At 39.4% G+C, this 20,192-nt stretch overlaps 1 long non-coding RNA gene across 2 annotated transcripts in view; it reads left to right on the top strand.

The window, feature by feature from the left end:
• The window catches only part of LOC139172524 (uncharacterized), a 535,209-nt gene extending 518,425 nt beyond the window's left edge, over positions 1–16,784 (top strand). For both annotated transcript variants that reach the window (XR_011559883.1, XR_011559884.1), the window contains one exon: positions 16,677–16,784. This is a non-coding gene — a long non-coding RNA (uncharacterized lncRNA). The remainder of the gene's footprint in view (positions 1–16,676) is intronic.
• The last annotated feature ends 3,408 nt before the right edge of the window (positions 16,785–20,192 follow it).

Below are 20,192 nucleotides of genomic sequence, written 5' to 3'. Positions count from 1 at the left end.
TTTCCTCTGGTGAACTAAACCTACTGAGATTACTACACTTAGTAAAATTTAATTAACTTGACAAAAGAGCTAATTGTTTTCTTGCCACTGGTCCTTTTGAGAAACCAAAAATAATACTCTCTCAATTAGGCAGTTACAATTGTTTTCCTTTCTTTTTAGCTACCCTACATTTTTAAAAGGGAAATGTAACATTTAATTGATATTAAAAATGGGCCATTTTTGACGTCTTCATGATAGGACTATCTGACTCCAAGACCTAACATGAGGAACAAAAGCATGTTTTTAAAGAGAACACTTCTTAAGAAATAATGTTGTGTGTTTCTGATTGGGAGCTGTATATTGACCATGAATTTATTGACTTTTGTTGTTGTTGCAGGTCTATAGATTAAATAATAAATGCTCTATAATTATTACCAGTGATATCACCCTGGGAGAAATAAAAAACTACTTTTAGAACTAACTTAAAGAAGTGTTTAGTCTGGAATTTTAAATAAAGCAATAATTACAAAGACCATAATTTGAACGTACTCTGAATTTAAGAAATTCGGAACCGTCCATACCTCATCTATTTAGTTTTGAATGATTGGAATGCAATAGAAAGCATTATTGTAAATGAACCAAGGGCTCACTAATCCAGAAAGCATCAATACATTTAGAAAATTTCCTTCTAAATATTTAGGAGCTGTTGATAATTAGATTATGCGGTATTAAATGGTCCAACTCTATCTAAAGCAGCTTTCTTTAGTGCATCCAATTTTCAGGTGGAAAATAACCTTGTTTTAAAAAATCAGGGTCTGAGTAGCATCTAATGTAGTGATGTGAGTATATCAGGATATCACGGCTAATCTACAACCATTAACTAATCAGCATACCTCAGCTACATCAACCACCCCAATTGTTACCCCACTGACTCACCAGGAAGTTTCTACACAGCAGGCAATTGCTGAGCCATCAAACCACACACAGCCACCAGTATTTATAGAAGGAATGCAGCTCAGGTCTCTAAGGCCGAAATAGATCTATCCTAGTCTCCCTTAATTTTCAAATTCAGCAAAAAAACATGTGACATATATATATATATATATATATATATATATATATATATATATATATATATACACATATACAGTGATCTCTCGATTAGCGCGGGGGTTACGTTCCAAGACCTCCCGCGCTAATCGATTTCCGCGTTATAGTGGTGCGGAAGTAAAAAACACCATCTACGCATGCGCGCCATTTTTTTCATGGCCGCACATGCGCAGATGGTGGAGTTTGCGTGTGGGCGGCGGGGAAGACCAAGGGAAGGTTCCTTCAGCCGCCCAACAGCTGATATGCTCCGCAGCGCGGAAGCAGCGAGGAGCCGAAGATGGGGTAAAGGCAAAGGGGAAACCCCATCTTCGGCTCCTCGCTGCTGCCGCGCTGCGGAGCGGATCAGGTGTTGGGCGGCTGAAGGAACCTTCCCTTGGTCTTCCCCGCCGCCCAGGCAAAGGGGAAACCCCAAGATCGCTTGCCGCTTGCCGCTTGCCGTATTGCAGCTTGGAGCCTTGCTTCGCCTCCTTCGCTGCAATATGGCAAGCGGCAAGCGGCAAGTGATCTTGGGGTTTCCCCTTTGCCTGGGCGGCGCTGGGGCCATGCGGAGCCGCTCATCTAGGGGGGCGTGGACCGGCAAGGTGCCCTCCGCTCTCTCTCTCTTTCTCTCCCTGTTACCGGTGTGGTATAAGAGAGAGAAAGAGAGAGAAAGGAGGGCGACTTGCCAGTCCACGCCCCCCTGGATGAACAGCCTCGCATGGCCCCAGCGCCGGGCTCCGCTGTTGCCTCCGCCCCCATTCGGCTCTGCAGCTGAGAGGCCTTCCCGGCAGAGCCCTCCCCAACAGCTCCCGCCGCCAGCGCAAAAAAGAAAAGAAAAAAAAATCCCCAAAAGAGGCAGGCACAAAGCGGGGGCACAAGGGGAGCTGCCCGGCAGAGGTTGCTTTTTTTCTTCTCGTGGGCAAGTGGAGGGGGGAGAGAGAAGGGAGGAAGAGAGTGTGAGAGAGGAAGAAAGAGAGAGAGAAATGATAGAAAAAAGGGGAGAAAAAAATAGAAATGAGAAAATGATTGAAGCATAGTGACAGGAAAGAAAGAGAAAGAGACAGAGAAGTGACTCTTGGTGATGACGTATGACGTCATCGGGTGGGAAAAACCGTGATATAGCAAAAAAACCGTGGAGTATTTTTTAATTAATATTTTGTGAAAAACCGTGTTGTAGCGTTTCGCACTAATCGAGACCGTGCTAATCGAGGGATCACTGTATATATATATATATATGTGTGTGTGTGTGTGTGTGTGTTTGTGTGTATTTGTTTTCGTAGATTTTTACGGGTATATGTATGTAGATTGTTCTGAGTTCGGGTTTTGCCCCGTGTAATATTTTGAATGTCTATGCGACGTTTCGGTGAAATCACATTCACCATCATCAGGCTGAAGTTATAAGCTTCGTGCTGCTGTAAATATAGATTTACTCTAAATGCATGTGTAAATGCACGTGTTGCAGAACATAAGAATTCATTAAGGAAAAAAGAAAAAACCTCCTCCCTTTTCCAACACTTCAAAACTACAGGACATGAAATTGATTTTGACAGTACTAAATTAATTTCCAAAACAGAACACTACAGCAAAAGAATAATAATGGAAGCCATCGAGATAGAAAAACATCCCCAAAATATGAACAAGCGGGATGATACCTCCCGCCTACCAGACATCTGGAAACCAGCCCTCAAACGTAACCCAGCCATAAAAACTGAAACTAGACTCAGAACACACATTGCAAAACAATCAAGTAGCCTGCAAGCTCCAACTACTCAGGATATCACGCCTAATCAACAACCATTAACTAATCAGCATACTTCAGCTACATCAACGACCCCAGATGTTACCCCACTGACTCACCAGGAAGTTTCTACACAGCAGGCAATTGCTGAGCCATCAAACCACACCCAGCCACCAGTATTTATAGAAGGAAGGCAGCTCAGGTCTCGCAGTGTTCGCCTTAGAACACGGACAGAAACACCAGCTTGAAGATGATGAGTGGGACCTCGTCGAAACGTCACCATAAATTTCCAAATCCTACATGGGAAGAAACCCGAATATACCAAGACCGTCATACCTGTACCCGTATAAATCTACGAAAACATATATATAATGTATATTTTTGTGTTCCTGTTTGTTATATGTATGTACACATATGGCATATATACATATATAGAATTAAATAGTATATATTGGATGTTCAGTAATAGTAAATAGATAGGGAAATTGTATCTTTTTGAGGCGAGGAGAGGCCAGGCACCCTAACCCTAATCGTGAGTGACGTCAAGTTGGCCACCTTTAAGCCAGTCACATGACCTTTCAGCCACCTTCCTGGTCACATGATCATCAAACCACTCCCATCTGGTCACATGACCAGCAAGCCACACCCACAAAATAAGCCAAGCCCAGTGTGGTAGTAACATTTTTTGCAGCCCTTCACTGATTTAATGCCTCTTTTTCAGTTGCTCTTGATTCTGCCTGGTTCTGCAAACTGGTAGCAGCAGCCCAGAGCGGTAGCAATGAACTGGTAGAGATGCGATTTAAAACCCACTACTGCTCTAGTTCCATCTTCTACATAAAATATTTTTAAATGGACTGGGCCTAGGGAGAGGAGGAGGTGGTGGAGAAAGAAGGGAGAAGGAGTTCTTTCTTCCCAAACATTTGTTTGCCAAACAAGCAAGTAGGACTTTCACGTTTTCTGTACCAACCCTAGAGCAGTGTTTTTCAACCAGTGTACCGCGGCACACTGGTGTGCCGCGAGACATGGTCAGGTGTGCCGCAAAGCTCAGAGAGAGAAAGAAAGGAAGAGAGAGAGAAAGAAAGAGAGAAAGAAAGCAAGAGAGAGAGGGGGAAAGCAAGAGAGAAAGAGCGAGAGAGAAAGAACAAGAGAGAGAGAGAGAAAGCAAGAGAGAGAGAAAGAACAAGAAAAAGAAAGCAAGAGATAGAGCAAGAGAGAGAGCAAGAGAGAAAGAGAAAGAGGGAGGGAAGGAGAGAGAGAAAGACATAGAGGGAGGTAGGGAGGGAGAGAGAAAGAGCAAAAAAGAGAAAGGAAGGAAGAGGAAGGGAGAGAAAGAGGGACAGAGAAATAGAGCAAAAGGGAGGAAGAGAGAGAGATTTTCTTTGTCCAAACTTTTTTTAGCCCCTCCCTCACCCCCGCTCAATGTGCCCCAGTGTTTCGTATATGTAAAAAATGTGCCGCAGCTCAAAAAAGGTTGAAAATCACTGCCCTAGAGCAGTGTTTTTCAACCAGTGTGCCGTGGCACACTAGTGTGCCGCGAGACATGGTCAGGTGTGCCGCGAAGAAGGAAGCTCAGGTTCCGGTCTCACAACTTTTTGCTGAGAGAGAGAGAGTGAGAGAGAGAGAAAGCAAGAGAGAGAGAAAGAGAGAGAAAGAAAGCAAGAGAGAGAGAAAGAAAGAGAGAGAGAAAGAGAGTATGAGAGAGAGCGAAAGCAAGAGAAAGAAAAGAGAGAGAAAGAAAGAGTGAAAAGAAAGCAAGCAAGAGAGAGAGCGAAAGAGAGAGAAAAGAAAGCAAGAGAGAAAGAAAGCAAGAGAGAGAGAGAGGAGAGGAAGGGAGAGAGAGAAAGAAATGAGAGAAAAAAGGGGAGAAAAAAAGAGAAATGAGAAAATTACTGAGACAGAGAATGAGAGGAAAGAGAGAGAAACAAAAGAGAGAGAGAAGTGACTCTTGATTTAAAGCATATGATAAAAGCATCCAAAGAATAAGAGAACCCCCCCCCCCAGCCCTCACCTGTTTTGGGAAATGGTTCAAGAGTATGTATACACAGAGAGAGGGTGGGGAGGAGACAGGAATGGAAAAAGAGAGAAGAGTGTCTTAGGGTGTCATTTTGTGTCATTTTGGTTGGTGATGTGCCCCAGGATTTTGTAAATGTAAAAAAATGTGCCACGGCTCAAAAAAGGTTCTCAAAGATTCATCATTCTTGGGAGCCACAAATGTTAGAAAGGCCAACAAATGGACAAATCATCTATTATTATAAAGAAACCACCAATGGAAGCACACCATGATATGTTTTCACTATCCTTTGCTTTGAGGATGGGATACACCTGTGTGACCACGTAGAATATTTCAGTGCCAAACCTACAGTACATAGAGGACTTCCATGCTATGATGGATAGTTTAATTTATAATGTTCATCAGGCATGTAATGGAGTCAGCTTTGACATGCAGAAAGCCGGAGTGGCCATGAGTAATAGAGAAATAAAACATTCACATACATACTATATGAGAGTTATTCAGATGCATTAAAATAGGCATTTGACTTGGGTTAGAAGCGTGCATTTTCCATAACAGGGAATAAGTGTACCTTTCAGAAAATTACAGAGATCAATACTTTAAAGGTTAGAGAAAAGGCTGATGTGCTCAAATTTTGGAATGTGGTCTGTCCTCATCTAAAGAAAAATGATTGGGGTCATTTGTCATATGAATTGAGATGATAATTGTGGTCTCTGAATACCAAATATAATCAAGAACACAGAATATAATATTCGGTATGAGTGTGTGTTTCAGCAGTGGGTTGCTAGCCGTACAGTACAGTTCTACGAACTGGTAGCAGCAGGAGGCTCTGCCCACCCATCCCGGAAGTGTTGAACATGTGTGTGTGAGAGAAAGCATGCACAAACCGGTAATGATGGGATTTAGAACCCATCCAGTGAAGGCCTACCATCTTCAACGCTACTGGTGCGCCCTCCATGCCCGTCGCGTGTGTGCCCGCACCTGGTGGGCACCCCAGCACATGTCAGCTGAGATTTCGCTTCTGCACATGCGCAGCAAGCGAAATCGTGTGTAAAGATGCTCTTGTGAGTGAGATTGTGGTGATTTTTGCTTATATTTTTGCTTTTGTGCATGCTCAGAAGCAAAAAATCAGCAAAATTCGCTGAAATTGCATCTTCACACAAGTGAAATCTCACATGGGGGTACTCCTGCAGAAGTTGAGAGCGTGCAGCTGTGCGCACATCTTGAAAATCACTACCGGAACGTAGCACTTTACCACTTTATTTAAAAAAAAAATTATTTTATTTTATTTTATTTTATTTTATTTTATTTTATTTTATTTTATTTTATTTTATTTTATTTTATTTTATTTTATTTTATTTTATTTTATTTTATTTTATTTTATTTTATTTTATTTTATTTATTTTATTTTATTTTATTATTTTATTATTTATTTTATTTTATTTTATTTTATTTTATGTTATGTTATGTTATGTTATGTTATGTTATGTTATGTTATGTTATGTTATTTTATTATTTTATTTTATTTTATTTTATTTTATAATTTTAATTTTAATTTTAATTTTAATTTTAATTTTAATTTTAATTTTAATTTTAATTTTAATTTTAATTTTAATTTTAATTTTAATTTTAATTTTAATTTTAATTTTAATTTTAATTTTAATTTTAATTTTAATTTTAATTTTAATTTTAATTTTAATTTTAATTTTAATTTTAATTTTAATTTTAATTTTAATTTTAATTTTAATTTTAATTTAATTTTAATTTTAATTTTAATTTTAATTTTAATTTTAATTTTAATTTTAATTTTAAATATATTTGTCATACAAGTATAGAATTATAGTTTGTATTAACATAACAAAGTATAAAGAGGTGATAAAAAAGAATAATAGGACAGAAGGACACGGACGGTAGGCACAATAGTGCGCTTATGCACACCCCTTACAGACCTCTTAGAAAAGGGGGGATGTCAACAGTAGATAATTTAAGGTTGAAGATTTTGGGGTTAGGTGAAGAAACCACAGAGTCAGGTAGTGAGTTCCGGGCATTGATCACTCTGTTCCTGAAGTCATATTTTCTGCAGTAAAGTTTGGAGCGATTTACATTTAGTTTGTATCTATTATGTGCTCTTGTGTTGTTGTTGTTGTTGAAGGTGAAATAGTCACTAACAGGAAGGGCATTATGGTGTATGATCTTATGAACAACAGTTAAATCAGTTCGGAGGCGACGTAGATGTAAATTGTCTAATCGTCGTATTTGAAGTCTGGAAGAGTAAGGTCGTTTGTTTTGAGAGCTTCGTCTCAATGGTGCTTTTTCGAAAGGCAACAGGACTGTTTCTTTTAGGAAAAAAACAGTCCAGTTGCCTTTTGAAAACACACCTTTGAGAACACTATGACCTGGATGAATTCAGAATCTCCATAGACAATGAGACAGATTCATTGCCTGTTCAGAGAGAGCTGGATTGCCTATGATCCACAGAAGAGAAAAGCCAAGACAGAATTACCTAATATCCAAAATCTGTTTTTGGCTTTTCATGTGATTTGTTAGGGATGAATTAACAGCCAGACTTTTAAAGATTGTATTTAATATTTTTGTCCATCATTAACCTTAAAAGATAATATGAAAGTTGTATGGCTGCAGACTTGGGCATATTCCTTGTTTGTTTAATCATATTTGCAGACAAGAAAAATTAAGCAGGCAGGCTTGGCAAAGATGCATTGACATTCTTGTTTGATTGCAGTAAAGTCATGGGGGGGGAATTAGAAGTAAAGTAAGACAGGAGGTGTATTAGACAAAATAAAACATATAAAGTAGATAATAAGGTAAAGAGAAAACCGAGATAAATACTGTATAATCCTAATGTAAAAATTACATGTTGGTACATTGCACCTTAGAGTCAATTAGAAAAAGACAAAGTGAAAGGAATTTTCCAGAATGGGAGAAGGGAATCTCAGTTTGTATTAAAATCTTGATTTTGTGATTTTTTTTGTAGTCTTCTCTCTCCCCCAAGTCCTCTCTCTCCTTCCTTCCTTCCTTCCTTCCTTCCTTCCTTCCTTCCTTCTTTCCTTCCTTCTTTCCTTCCTTCCTTCCTTCCTTCCTTCTTTCCTTCCTTCCTTCCTTCTTTCCTTCCTTCCTTCTTTCCTTCCTTCCTTCCTTCTTTCCTTCCTTCTTTCCTTCCTTCTTTCTTTCCTTCCTTCCTTCCTTCCTTCTTTCCTTCATTACTGCCTTCCGTCTTTCCTTCCTTCCTTCCTTCCTTCCTTCCATCCTCCCTCCCTCCCTCCCTCCCTTGTTAGTGGACTTTTTCAATATCTCTCATGGGCCATGAGGCGAGACAGAATGCTCAGTGTGATGTCTTACTTACAATTTAACAAAAACGTCAGAAATCTGTAGATCAGTGAAACTACATTGCATATCTAAAAGTCTGTACATTGTACGAGGGTCGCCCAGAAAGTAATGCACCATATATTTTTTTCTCAGCATACATAACGGTATGAATGCGAAACTTTAGATATACATTATTTGAATTGTCAGGAATTGCGTGTGTAAATTTTGTGTTTCTTCAGATAGATAGCGTAGCTGCAGCAGTGTTATTAAATGGCGTTTGTAAATGTTAAAAGCAGCGTGTCGTCATTGAATTTCTCACTGCGGAGAAAGAAACTGTTGGGAACATTCACAAATGTTTGTGTACAGTTGATGGAGAATCCGCAGTCGACAGAAGTACGGTTAGTCGCTGGCCATTCACCGAAGACATTTTGAGGATGACAAAGAGGTGATTTGCACTGTGCAGAAATAGCTTCATGATCAGAACAAGGAGTGGTACCGACAGGGTATACACACCCTTGTATCTCACTGGAGGAAGGCCATAGAATGGGACGGAGATTATGTGGAAAAATAGGAAGTGTAGAAGAAACAGCATTCTATCTTGTGTGTAAGTGTCATTGTATTCAATAAATAATAGTTGAAGACAAAAATGTGGTGTATTACTTTCTGGGTGACCCTCGTACATCATAGACCTGAAAACAAAGGCAAATGTGTTATATCCGAGTCTCCGGAGAGGGGTGGCATACAAATCTAATAAATAATAATAAATCAATAGCAATAGCAATAGCAATAATGACAACAACAACAATAACAATAACAATATATTATTTTATTATTAATGCTTATTAATTAATTAATTAATTAATTAATAAGCAATAATAATAAAATAATATATTGTTATTGTTGTTGTTAATTAATTAATTATATTTCTATGCCGCCCTTCTCGAGGCAACTTATATTATTTAGAGTGAAATATGTCTTGAAATACTTATATTAGTATGTTTGACTAAAGCAGTTTTTGTGTGTGTGTGAATAGAGAACATCGATACCAGAGAAATTTAATATATCAGATTTTTCTCACACCTCTTTTCAGTCCACAGTCATGTTTGATCTTTTAACACAGCTCTAAATTCTAGCTGTAAAAATGAATCAATGGCACAAAGCACTGACATCAGACTGCATCCATTGCCCTCCAGCCCTCCAATTTAGCCTTTTTAACCTTTCGAGCTGTCAGAAGGATCAGGCAATGTAGCATTTTCTTTAAAAAGTAATTAATTTAATCTAGAGAGAGTTATACAGTGTTACATTTTCTGACAAGGCATCCTTCTAATTTTGTTTCCCAAATGAAAAGCCTTAGGTCAGCTATGCCCTTGTTTGGCACCCTCGAAACATGTTGTAGTTATTATATCCAACTATTCTATACTTTTGGGACAAAGAACATCATAATCCTTCTATTTGGAACGGTCATCATCTTCCTCTAAGCCAGTGTTTCCCAACCTTGGCAACTTGAAGATATAGATAGATAGATAGATAGATAGATAGATAGATAGATAGATAGATAGATAGATAGATAGATAGATAGATAGACAGACAGACAGACAGACAGACAGACAGACAGACAGACAGACAGACAGACAGACAGACGAGACACAGATAGAGAGAGACAGAGAGGGAGAGAGAGATGATGGATGGATGGATGGATGGATGGATGGATGGATGGATGGATGATAGATATATCCGGTAGCGACCAAGGCCTGCCACTCCCCTAAGCTTTGTTTTAACACTGTGCATGCATTAAATCACACACGAAGCACATTCCCTGAGTGAACCTGCAGTGGAGAAAATCAGAACTCACCCCTGCACATCATAGGTTCTTTCCATAAGACCTGGGCCGCCTTAATCATATCCAGAGCTACCACAAGGGTTCCTTGACAACCTACCATATTTTTTTGGAGAATAAGATGCACCGGAGTATAAAACAAACCTTAGTTGTTTGGGAAGAAAATAGGGAAAAGAATCTGCTTACCATGTATTCCTCTGGGTAGCACCCTTAGTCTGGTCAGTTTCAGCACATTATTTTATCCCCTGGTTAGGGCTTTTAAAAAAACCTTGTTTGGAGAGAGTAACAATGAAAGAGCTTGTAAGCCGGTAAGAGCTGGGAACATTGTTAGCACCTGGTTAGGGCTGGAAAGAAACATTTGGAGCAAGTTAGAGCAATGGGAAAAAAAACCCCTGCAAAGACAGGACTTGGAAAATATGCTTAGCAGAGAGTGACAATGAAAGAACCTGCCAGATAAGAGCTGGGAAGATCTTTATCACCTAGTTAGGGCTGGGGGGGAAAACCTTCGGGGGGGGGAAAAAGCTACATTCAGAGTATAAGATGCACCTGAATTTTCAGCCTCTTTTAGGGAGGAAAAATGTGCATCTTATACTCCGAAAAATACTGTATCTTGCTGGTATTATAGTTCTTATTTCCTGATATCTCCATTCTGTTTCCATTTCTACCAGCAAAGTCATTCTAAGTTCGCTATTGCTGAATGTAATGTCTTACTGGCCAACATAAAAGACATTTAAAAACATATGTGAATCTGGGCTCTACAATAATGATAGCATTTGTTGTAAGGGTATAAAAATTGCCTGCTTTTCATTATTACCTTGAATCTTAATATGATTGGATCCAATCCCATTCAACTACAGTATATATTCTTTTCATATGCTTTTTTGCTGATTGATATATCACCATTTTCTGAAATGAAATAAGATCTTCTGAAGAGGATGTTTCATTTCAAAATTATATATAATTTATTTTAAAAAAACTTTAGGGGGAATCTAGTTTAAAGTTTTTACAATGTTCGTTTTTTGAACAGACATTTTTGGAGAGAAAAATTAAAGTTACTTAAGCCAAGTTAAAAAAAAAAAGTAGATACACTTTTGTTATTTAAAAAGATGTGCATTATTTATGCAGTTATTGTCCCAAATTTATTCTTTTGTAAATGAAGAAGCCGTTTCAGTTTTCTGATGATCACTGACAAGAAAGCAAATTCAACTTTGGCATTCCAGATTAGCTACCAGTGAGGGCAAAGAACAAAAGGGAACATCATTTTCATAGCTGGAAATACATATTATTCAAATTATTTAGCTAGTAAGTAGAAAGGTGGTTCATGATGAGGTAGATCCCTGAAATAGATTTTGGAATTCAACTTTCTGTGCACTGGATTTCTGTACCTCTCAACTGTACTTGGACTGGAGTGGACTGGACTATAGACTAGACTAGACTAGACTATAGACTAGATTAGACTAGACTATAGACTAGACTAGACTAGACTAGATTAGACTAGACTAGACTAAATAGAATAGAATAGAATAGAATAGTATAGAATTTTTTATTGGCCAAGTGTGATTGGACACACAAGGAACTTGTCTTGGTGCATATGCTCTCAGTATACATTCAAGAAAAGATATGTTCATTAAGAATCATAAGGTACAACGCTAAATGATAATCTGGACAGAAATAAGCAATCCAATTATATTAGGAATCAGTCAATATAAATCGTAAGGATACTACCAACAATATTACAGTCATATAGTCATAAGGAGGTGGGTAATGGGAACGATGAGAAGATTAATAAATGGTAAATAGTTTTACAGCGTTGAGGGCATTATTTGTGTAGCAGAGTGATGGTATTCAGGGAAAAACTGTTCTTGTGTCTAGTTGTTCTGGTGTGCAGTGCTCTAAAGTGCCGTTTTGAGGGTAGGAGTTGAAACTATTGATGTCCAGGATGCGAGGGGTCAGTAAATATTTTCACAGCCCTCTTTTTGACTCGTGCAGTATACAGGTCCTCAATGGAAGGCAGGTTGGTAGCAATTCTTTTTTCTGCAGTTCTAATTATCCTCTGAAGTCTGTGTCGGTCTTGTTGGGTTGCAGAACCAAACATGACAGTTACAGAAGCTCAGATGACAGACTCAATAATTCCTCTGTAGGACTGTATTAGCAGCTCCTTGGGCAGTTTGAGCTTTCTGAATTTCTACTAAGTAGAAGAAACATTAGAAGTTTGGTGGTGAACTGCTGTTTCATCACATTTCTTTCTTTAAAAGACTTGGCAGTATTCTTCTTATGTAGACCGATTTTAAATGTTTTTCATCACCTTCTCTATTGTTCACTTCACTTCTCTTTTGGTCTTCTGACTCCAACGTGGGCAGGAATGAAATACTTCCGGTTTGGCCCGGTCTGGGGGTATTGCTAGTGGCAGCTGCCGGTAGTTCTGAGAAACAGTAGTGGTGGCAGCGCGAGGCTCCACCCACTTACCTACCCAGATGTCATCATTTTATTTTTTCTAACCCTCTGCGCATGCACAAACCTATTTGTGCATGTGCAAACCTATCTGTGCATGCGCAGATGGTGAAAGTGCATGCTTCCGAATCAGTAGAGAAGGCAAGTAGATTTCACCACTGAATTTTATTTATTTATTTTATTTGTTTTGCCAATTACATATTGGAGGTATACAAAGATTTAATAGTGTTTATATACATGATACTAGTAAGAGAGGAACATTAGGACCGGGGATGGAAGGCACGCTGGTGCACTTATGCACACCCCTTAGTGACCTCTTAGGAATCAGGAGAGGTCAACAGTGGATAGTCTAAAGGTAAAGTTTTGCGGGTTAGGTGATCATACTACAGAGTCAGATAGTGAGTAGTGATGGGAGAACCGAACCCGCACAATTCGGGTCCGTACCGAATTTTGCAGTGTTCAGTATGCCGAACACGAACCTGAATTTTTTTGAAACTTCGGGCAAAGTTGGGGTCGCGTTCGGCATTCGGAGCTTTGACATCACCGGAAGGTTGCTAAGGATGCCAAGGTGATCACTTCCTGGATTCCATGGAATCCAGGAAGTGATCACCTTGGCATCCTTAGCAACCTGCCGGTATACGTGACATCAAAGCTCAGCCCCTGAAATCTCTTGGTGGGATTCCCCATTCGGGTCCGGTTCAGGTTCAGCCGAATTTTGCGTAAAGTTCATCCAAACTTGCCGAACCCGAACACGATTGGGTTCACCCATCACTAATAGTGAGTTCCATGCATCAACTACTTGGATACCAAAGTCGTATTTCCTGCAGTTGAGTTTTAGAGCGGTTTACTTTATGTTTGTTGTAAGCACGTGTGTTGCTGTGGTTGAAGCCAAAGTAGTCATTGACAGGAAAGATGTTGTAGCAGATGATTTTATGGGCTGTGCTTAGGTCATGTTTAAGGCGACGTAGTTCTAAGCTTTCTAAACCTAGGATTGTAAGTCTAGTTGTGTAGGGTATACTTCAGTAAGTCTAGTTGTGTAGGGTATACTTCAGATTCTTTTCTGACTGATTATATCTCACAGAGAGAGACAGTCATATATTTCAATAGAACTCTGTATCTGAGACTTTCCTATAATTGTGTCATTTTCAAAGTGCAAACCTTGTCTTCATTTTTCAACAGTCTCAAAAAACATTTTCTTATAGAAGTCGCATTCCTAATCTTACTGTATCATTCTCCATGTATTCACAATGCTAAATGGCATCTTACAAGTGATAGGCCAAGGATTTCTGGGTTATCTTTTTAAAGGATATGAATTATTTATTTATTTAATTAATTTATAGCTTGTAAATTAAGCCCAAGGGAAAGCTTATGCAGTAGGCTTTCTTCATTTTCCACCAGTTCTTATTTTCTATGCTATTTTCTATGTATTGTGAAGATTACATAAAGAGATTTGGAGATTGCATGCCATTCAAAGGTTGTCCTGGTGTCACAGAATGGTAACTATTTTAAAAAAAAAGAAAAGAAAAGCAGAAATATTTGATGGAAGTATTTATGCAAGATAAAACTCTTAACTATGTTTCAAGATTTTATGTGTGTGGTTTTAGTCCATAAAAATCCATGTCCATTATGCGCTGGGGTTTGTTTGTTTCTGCTTACAAGCAAAAGCTTTTTTTTAAAAAAGCCCATTGAAAATGATATATTGAAAAGTACAGGCCTTATTGCCTGCTTCTCTAAGCTTGGCTGGTTTCTTCCTGTCTCTGTTGGCTGTTTGTTTCTGCAGCAAAAGAAACTGAAAGGGGATTTATTCCTCAGTTCTGCTCACATTGATTAAGACCCAACACATGTCAGAACAGAAATTCCTAACTCAGTGATACTTGGCAACCAGAAAAGTAAACTCCTGAAGCCTTATGTCGGGACTGTGATTTAGGCGTCATGATCATCTCTTAGTTAGCCTTTGTTTTATACACTGCTCAAAAAAAATAAAGGGAACACTTAAAGCAGTGTTTTTCAACCAGTGTGCCGTGGCACACTAGTGTGCCGCGAGACATGGTCAGGTGTGCCGCGAAAAAGGAAGCTCAGGTTCCAGTGTCGCAACTTTTTGCTGAGAGAGAGAGAGAGAGAAAGAGAGAGAGAGAAAGAGAGAGAGAAAGAAAGCAAGAGAGAAAGAGAGAGAAAGCAAGTGTCAGAGAGAAAGAAAGCAAGAGAGAGAGAAAGAGAGAAAGAAAGCAAGAGAGAGAGAAAGAGAGAAAGAAAGCAAGAGAGAGAGAGATAAATGGGCAAAAAGGGGAGGAAAAAACTTTGCTGAGAGTGAGAGAGAGAGAAAGAGAGAGAAAGCAAGTGTCAGAGAGAAAGAAAGCAAGAGAGAGAGAGAGAGATAAATGCGCAAAAAGGGGAGGAAAAAAAGAGAAATGAGAAAATGATTGAGACAGAATGAGAGGAAAGAGAGAGAAACAAAAGAGAGAGAGAAGTGACTCTTGATATGATAAAAAGCACCCAAAGAATAAGAGAGGAAAAAACCCAGCCCTCACCTGTTTTTGGAAATGATTCAAGATTGTGTATACACACACACACACACACACACAAGGGTGGGGAGGAGACAGGGATGGGAAAAGAGAGGAAAGTGTCTTAGGGTATCATTTTGTGTCATTTTGGTTGCTGGTGTGCCCCAGGATTTTAAAATGTAAAAAATGTGCCGCGGCTCAAAAAAGGTTGAAAATCACTGACTTAAACAACACAATATAACTCCAAGTAAATCAAACTTCTGTGAAATCAAACTGTCCACTTAGGAAGCAACACTGATTGACAATCAATTTCACATGCTGTTGTGCACATCCAGCTTTGTACAGAACAAAGTATTCAATTAGGATATTTCATTCATTCAGATCAAGGATACGTTATTTGAGTATTCCCTTTATTTTTTTGAGCAGTATAGTATAAACTATATACAGTTTATATAGTAGATAATGTACGGCCTAACTTACCACCAGGGATGGCTTTGGGGCCTGGGGAAAACCGTTCCATGCCACCCCTGGAGCAGGCGTCGGAAGAAGCCAAGGAAGCCGCCAGGCCACGTCATTCCGGAAGACTCTGTTGAAGGCCCGCCTACTTGAACGATTACGTCTGCTCCAACGAAAGAGGGGAGGAGTGTAGTGTTTGCTTGGCAACGGCCGGCTGTGCTGCCTAGTGTTGCCCTGATTGGTGAATTATAACCGAGGGCCCTAATTGGCTGTGTATTAGGCTAGTTACAAGTTTCAGCGGGAAGAAGGTTTCGCTGTGGATTGGTTGTTACCTCAGCCAGCCGGGAGTATTTAATGTGAGTTAAATGTATGTAACTGTTCCTGTTTGTGCCTGCCAAAACCACAGCATGTTTTTCTCCTCTCAATAAAGTCACTTACGTTCTACCGCAGTCTCCGACTTTTCAATATATACATAGTTAAACAGTATATTTTGGATGTTCAGTAATAGTAAATAGATAGGGAAATTGTCTTTCTTTGAGGCGAGGGGAGGCCAGGCACCCTAACCCAAATCCTTGACGTTAGTGACTCAAGTTGGCCATCTTTAAGCCAGTCACATGACTTTTTAAACACCCCTGGTCACATGATCATCAAACCACTCCCACTTGGTCACATGGCTAGCAAGCTACACCCACAAAATAAACCACGCATACAGTGTGGTAGTAAAAAAAAATTGCAGCCCTTCACTTGCCTAATAATATAGTGAAAGGTCACTTTGTAGCACTCAAGCAAAAAACAGCCACAAGAAAGATGTTGTTAAAGAGAGGAAGGGTGGAACGCTTTGCTCATGTGCAAAGGGTAAAAGCACCAAAATGGCGGCATCCAGGCAGGTTGTCAGAGCCTCGTGCTCCCTTTGGGGCTGGCAACAGGTACCCACAAACTGGAAGCATTTAACCCCTGTACTTAATGTATGGATTGCAACTGCAAAGCGAGTAAACAACCTTTGCTGAAACAATAGCCCAACCTACATACACACATCCTTTGAGAACCAACAATTAAGCAGTCAACCAAACTGGAAAAAAATAAGGTATTGTTTTCCCCACCGTGACTCCAAAATATTGTTTTTATTGAAAAAAAATGACAGAACAAATAATTGAAGAAGAACTTGGCTGCCGGGTATAGAAATTAAATTTATTTAAACGTCAAGGATGGGGGAAAGACAATTATGAGAAATAACTGGATTCCCTTAATTGTTGCAGCTGTAGAATAATTTTAATTGCTTTGTATTTACAGTTGGGGAAAATACTTCTGAGAAACAGCCAAGGAATGTATGGCACATCTAATTTCTGAAGTCTCAAAGACCACGTGTGCAACTACATGCAAGTATAGAAGAGAAATAAAGGAGAGTTTTCCCCCTGAGTCTGAGGAAATAGCTTGAGGATCTCCTGTTGGTGCTACTTGTCTTTTGAGGCAGGTTAATGTATAAATATTGGTAACCTTTCAAGCAAGAATCAAATTATAGTTAGGATGTTATTATAGCAAAATGGTAATGTACTCTTATTTTATCCAGGCAAATTTGACAGTAAAGATGAGTGATGGTGAACCTTTTTTTCCTTGGGTGCCGAAAAAGCATGCACATGCACTATCGCGCATGTATGAGTGCCCACACCCATAATTCAATGCATGGGGAAGGCAAAAACAACTTCCCCCACCCCTGGAGACTCTCTGGAGGCCAGAAACTGTTTCCCAACTTTTGATGGGCCCAGTAGGATCCTATTTCACCCTCCCCAGACTCCAAAGGCTTCCCTGGAACCAAGGGACGGTAAAAATGCCCTCCCCCATCCCCTTGGAGGCTGTCTGGAAGCCAAAAACGCCCTCCCAGAGCCTCTGTGTGAACCAAAAATCACCTGGCCAGCACATACATGCATATTGGAGCTGAGCTAGGGCAACAGCTCGCATGCCAGCACCCATGCCATAGGTTTACCATCACTGGTATAGATCATGATGGTGAACCTATGGCACACATGCTGGAAGTGGCATGCAGAGCCATCGGTCCTGGCACACGGAACTGTTGCGCATTGCTCTCCTGGGTTCTGGCGCGACAATCAGCTAGTTTTCATGAGTACAGGTAAGCCGTAAACCGGAAGGTCAGCTGCCCATTATATATGCACACTCCAGGAAGCTGTTCTTCCTGTTTCCAGCATGTGGATATGAGTTGGCCACCTCATCTCATTTCGGGTACACATGCACGCATGGAGACCAGCAACAACAAAAGCAAAGAGCAACAGGCACACATGCCCCAAGACTCAGAGAGGAGACCCTGGTGGTCTATTCCAAGGGGAGCAGAGATGTCAGCCAGGATCTTTTACCAGCAGGCTTTGGTCTTTTGAGAAGGGTATTCACCATCATTGATCTAGATCATGATTTGAAAAAATGAACTGCGAACATTGGTATATTTTGCGTGGCACTGTGATTTATTTATGATAGTGTTTTCCTTTCCTTTCCTTCCCTTCCCCTCCCCCAATAAGGAAAACATTTTTAAGCAACTCTGCAACTAAGTTTTGAAAGAAATCTTGAAAATGGGAAAGCCAAGTCTCACTAGAGAAAAGAGTTGGGAAATAAAGGGATCGGCTAATTAGCTTTAATTGGGTCAGGCTGGATAGGGCTGATTGCCATAATTAACATTGCTTAATGAGCTTCCTAGGGGAATGTCCTTTGAGGCACAGGGTGAAGGTGAGAAAGTGATTTAGACAATCACAAAGGCAATTGTATAGCTTCTAAGTAATATGAAAACATATGCATATTGAAAGAATATTCAGGAGAAACATTTAGGTGATTATGTTCAGTGGAATGGTTGTGCTGTTGACTAGATGAACCAGCTGATTGGCCCCTGGGATGCCTTTCCGTGAGTTTGCATTTATTATTTATTTATTAAACATATTTATATGGCTGCTCGACTCACACATAGTTGCTCCAGTGGGCATACAATATTAAAAATTCACAGGTAATAATACACAATTTAAACCCATCCCATTCCATGTTAATAGAAACATAGAAACATAGAAGACTGACGGCAGGAAAAGACCTCATGGTCCATCTAGTCTGCCCTTATACTATTTCCTGTGTTTTATCTTAGGATGTATATATGTTTATCCCAGGCATGTTTAAATTCAGTTACTGTGGATTTACCAACCACGTCTGCTGGAAGTTTGTTCCAAGGATCTGCTACTCTTTCAGTAAAATAATATTTTCTCACGTTGCTTTTGATCTTTCCCCCAATTAACTTCAGATTGTGTCCCCTTGTTCTTTTGTTCTATCATGATCTGCACATATGAGGGTTCGGCCAGAACTTCTCCTCCTCCTCCTCTTCCTCCTCGTCCTCCTCGTCCTCGTCCTCCTCTTCCTCCTCCTCCTCCTCCTCCTCCTCCTCCTCCTCCTCCTCCTCCTCCTCCTCCTCCTCCTCCTCTTCTTCTTCTTCTTCTTCTTCTTCTTCTTCTTCTTCTTCTTCTTCTTCTTCTTCTGTAATACACAAAATCAGTAATACACAGCAAATGAGATTGATATGCTGGAATCTGTATTACGATATCACAAAACGAACACTTCCCAAGAATCTAGGACTGTGTGATGTATTTTTGTATGATGCGTGCACATCCAAATATGGTGGCCTTTTGCAATTGACAGATCATTATTTTCTTGATGTTTATTGTTTTCAAATGCTGTCTGAGGTCTTTTGGCACAGCACCCAGTGTGCCGATTACTACTGGGACCACCTGTATTGGTTTATGCCAGGGTCATCGTAGTTTGATTTTAAGATACTGATATCGGCTAAGTTTTTCTTGTTGTTTTTCATCAATTCGACTGTCACCTGGTATGGCGACATCAATGATCCACACTTTCTTTCTTTTCCACAATTGTGAGGTCTGGTGTATTGTGTTCCAAAACCTTGTCAGTTTGAATTTGAAAGTCCCAAAATATTTTGGCATGTTTGTTTTCAACTACTTTCTCAGGTTTATGATCCCAACAGTTCTTTACCACTGGTAGATGGTATTTGTGGCACAGGTTCCAATGAAGCATCTGGGCCATGTAGTTGTGCCTCTGTTTGTAGTCTGTCTGTGAGATTTTCTTGCAGATATGATCAATTGTTTCATCAGCTTCCTTGCAAAGTCTGCATTTTGGGTCATCAGATGATTTTTCAATCCTGGACTTTATTGCATTTTTTGTTATTGTTGCTGTTGTTGTTGTTGTTATTATTATTATTCTATCTTTCAAGTAGTATTGGTTGATTGAGATGATGCTATCAAGCTCTGTATGCCACAGATTTTTTTTCCTCTAATGATTTCTTAATACTACGTTACAAGGGAAGTTTTAACATTCTTTATCAATGATATTTTGTACTATTTATATTTTGTGAGCCTCTAGGAAGTTTGGACAAATTACTAGAGTTATGGCTAAATAAGTACCATTATTGAACAAGACCAAGCAGCACACTCATACACAAAATACACAATATAAGTGCTCAATTTCTGAGACAAGCAGGTACTTCAGAATTGCTATTTTAGTTGAATTTTGCACATTTGGTCATTTGAAAGGCCTTTTTATTTTAGCACTAAACAATCTGATGATGTTTTTGCATATTTCCTTTGCATATTGCAGCATTTTTTAATTTTGTTTTTGTTTTTCCCCCTCTCCGACGAGAAGAGTATTTGAATTGCAGCAAGATGTTTTATACTTTATGATATAGCCTTGGTCAATATGTAATTTAAATCAATGAACAGATCCATTGACTTACAACAGATAACCCAGTTCAGG

The sequence above is a fragment of the Erythrolamprus reginae genome, chromosome 9 (assembly GCF_031021105.1).
Source record: "Erythrolamprus reginae isolate rEryReg1 chromosome 9, rEryReg1.hap1, whole genome shotgun sequence".
Taxonomy (NCBI): domain Eukaryota; kingdom Metazoa; phylum Chordata; class Lepidosauria; order Squamata; family Dipsadidae; genus Erythrolamprus; species Erythrolamprus reginae.
Note: the sequence above shows the minus strand (reverse complement) of the source record. Positions and strands in the feature narration are given on the sequence as shown.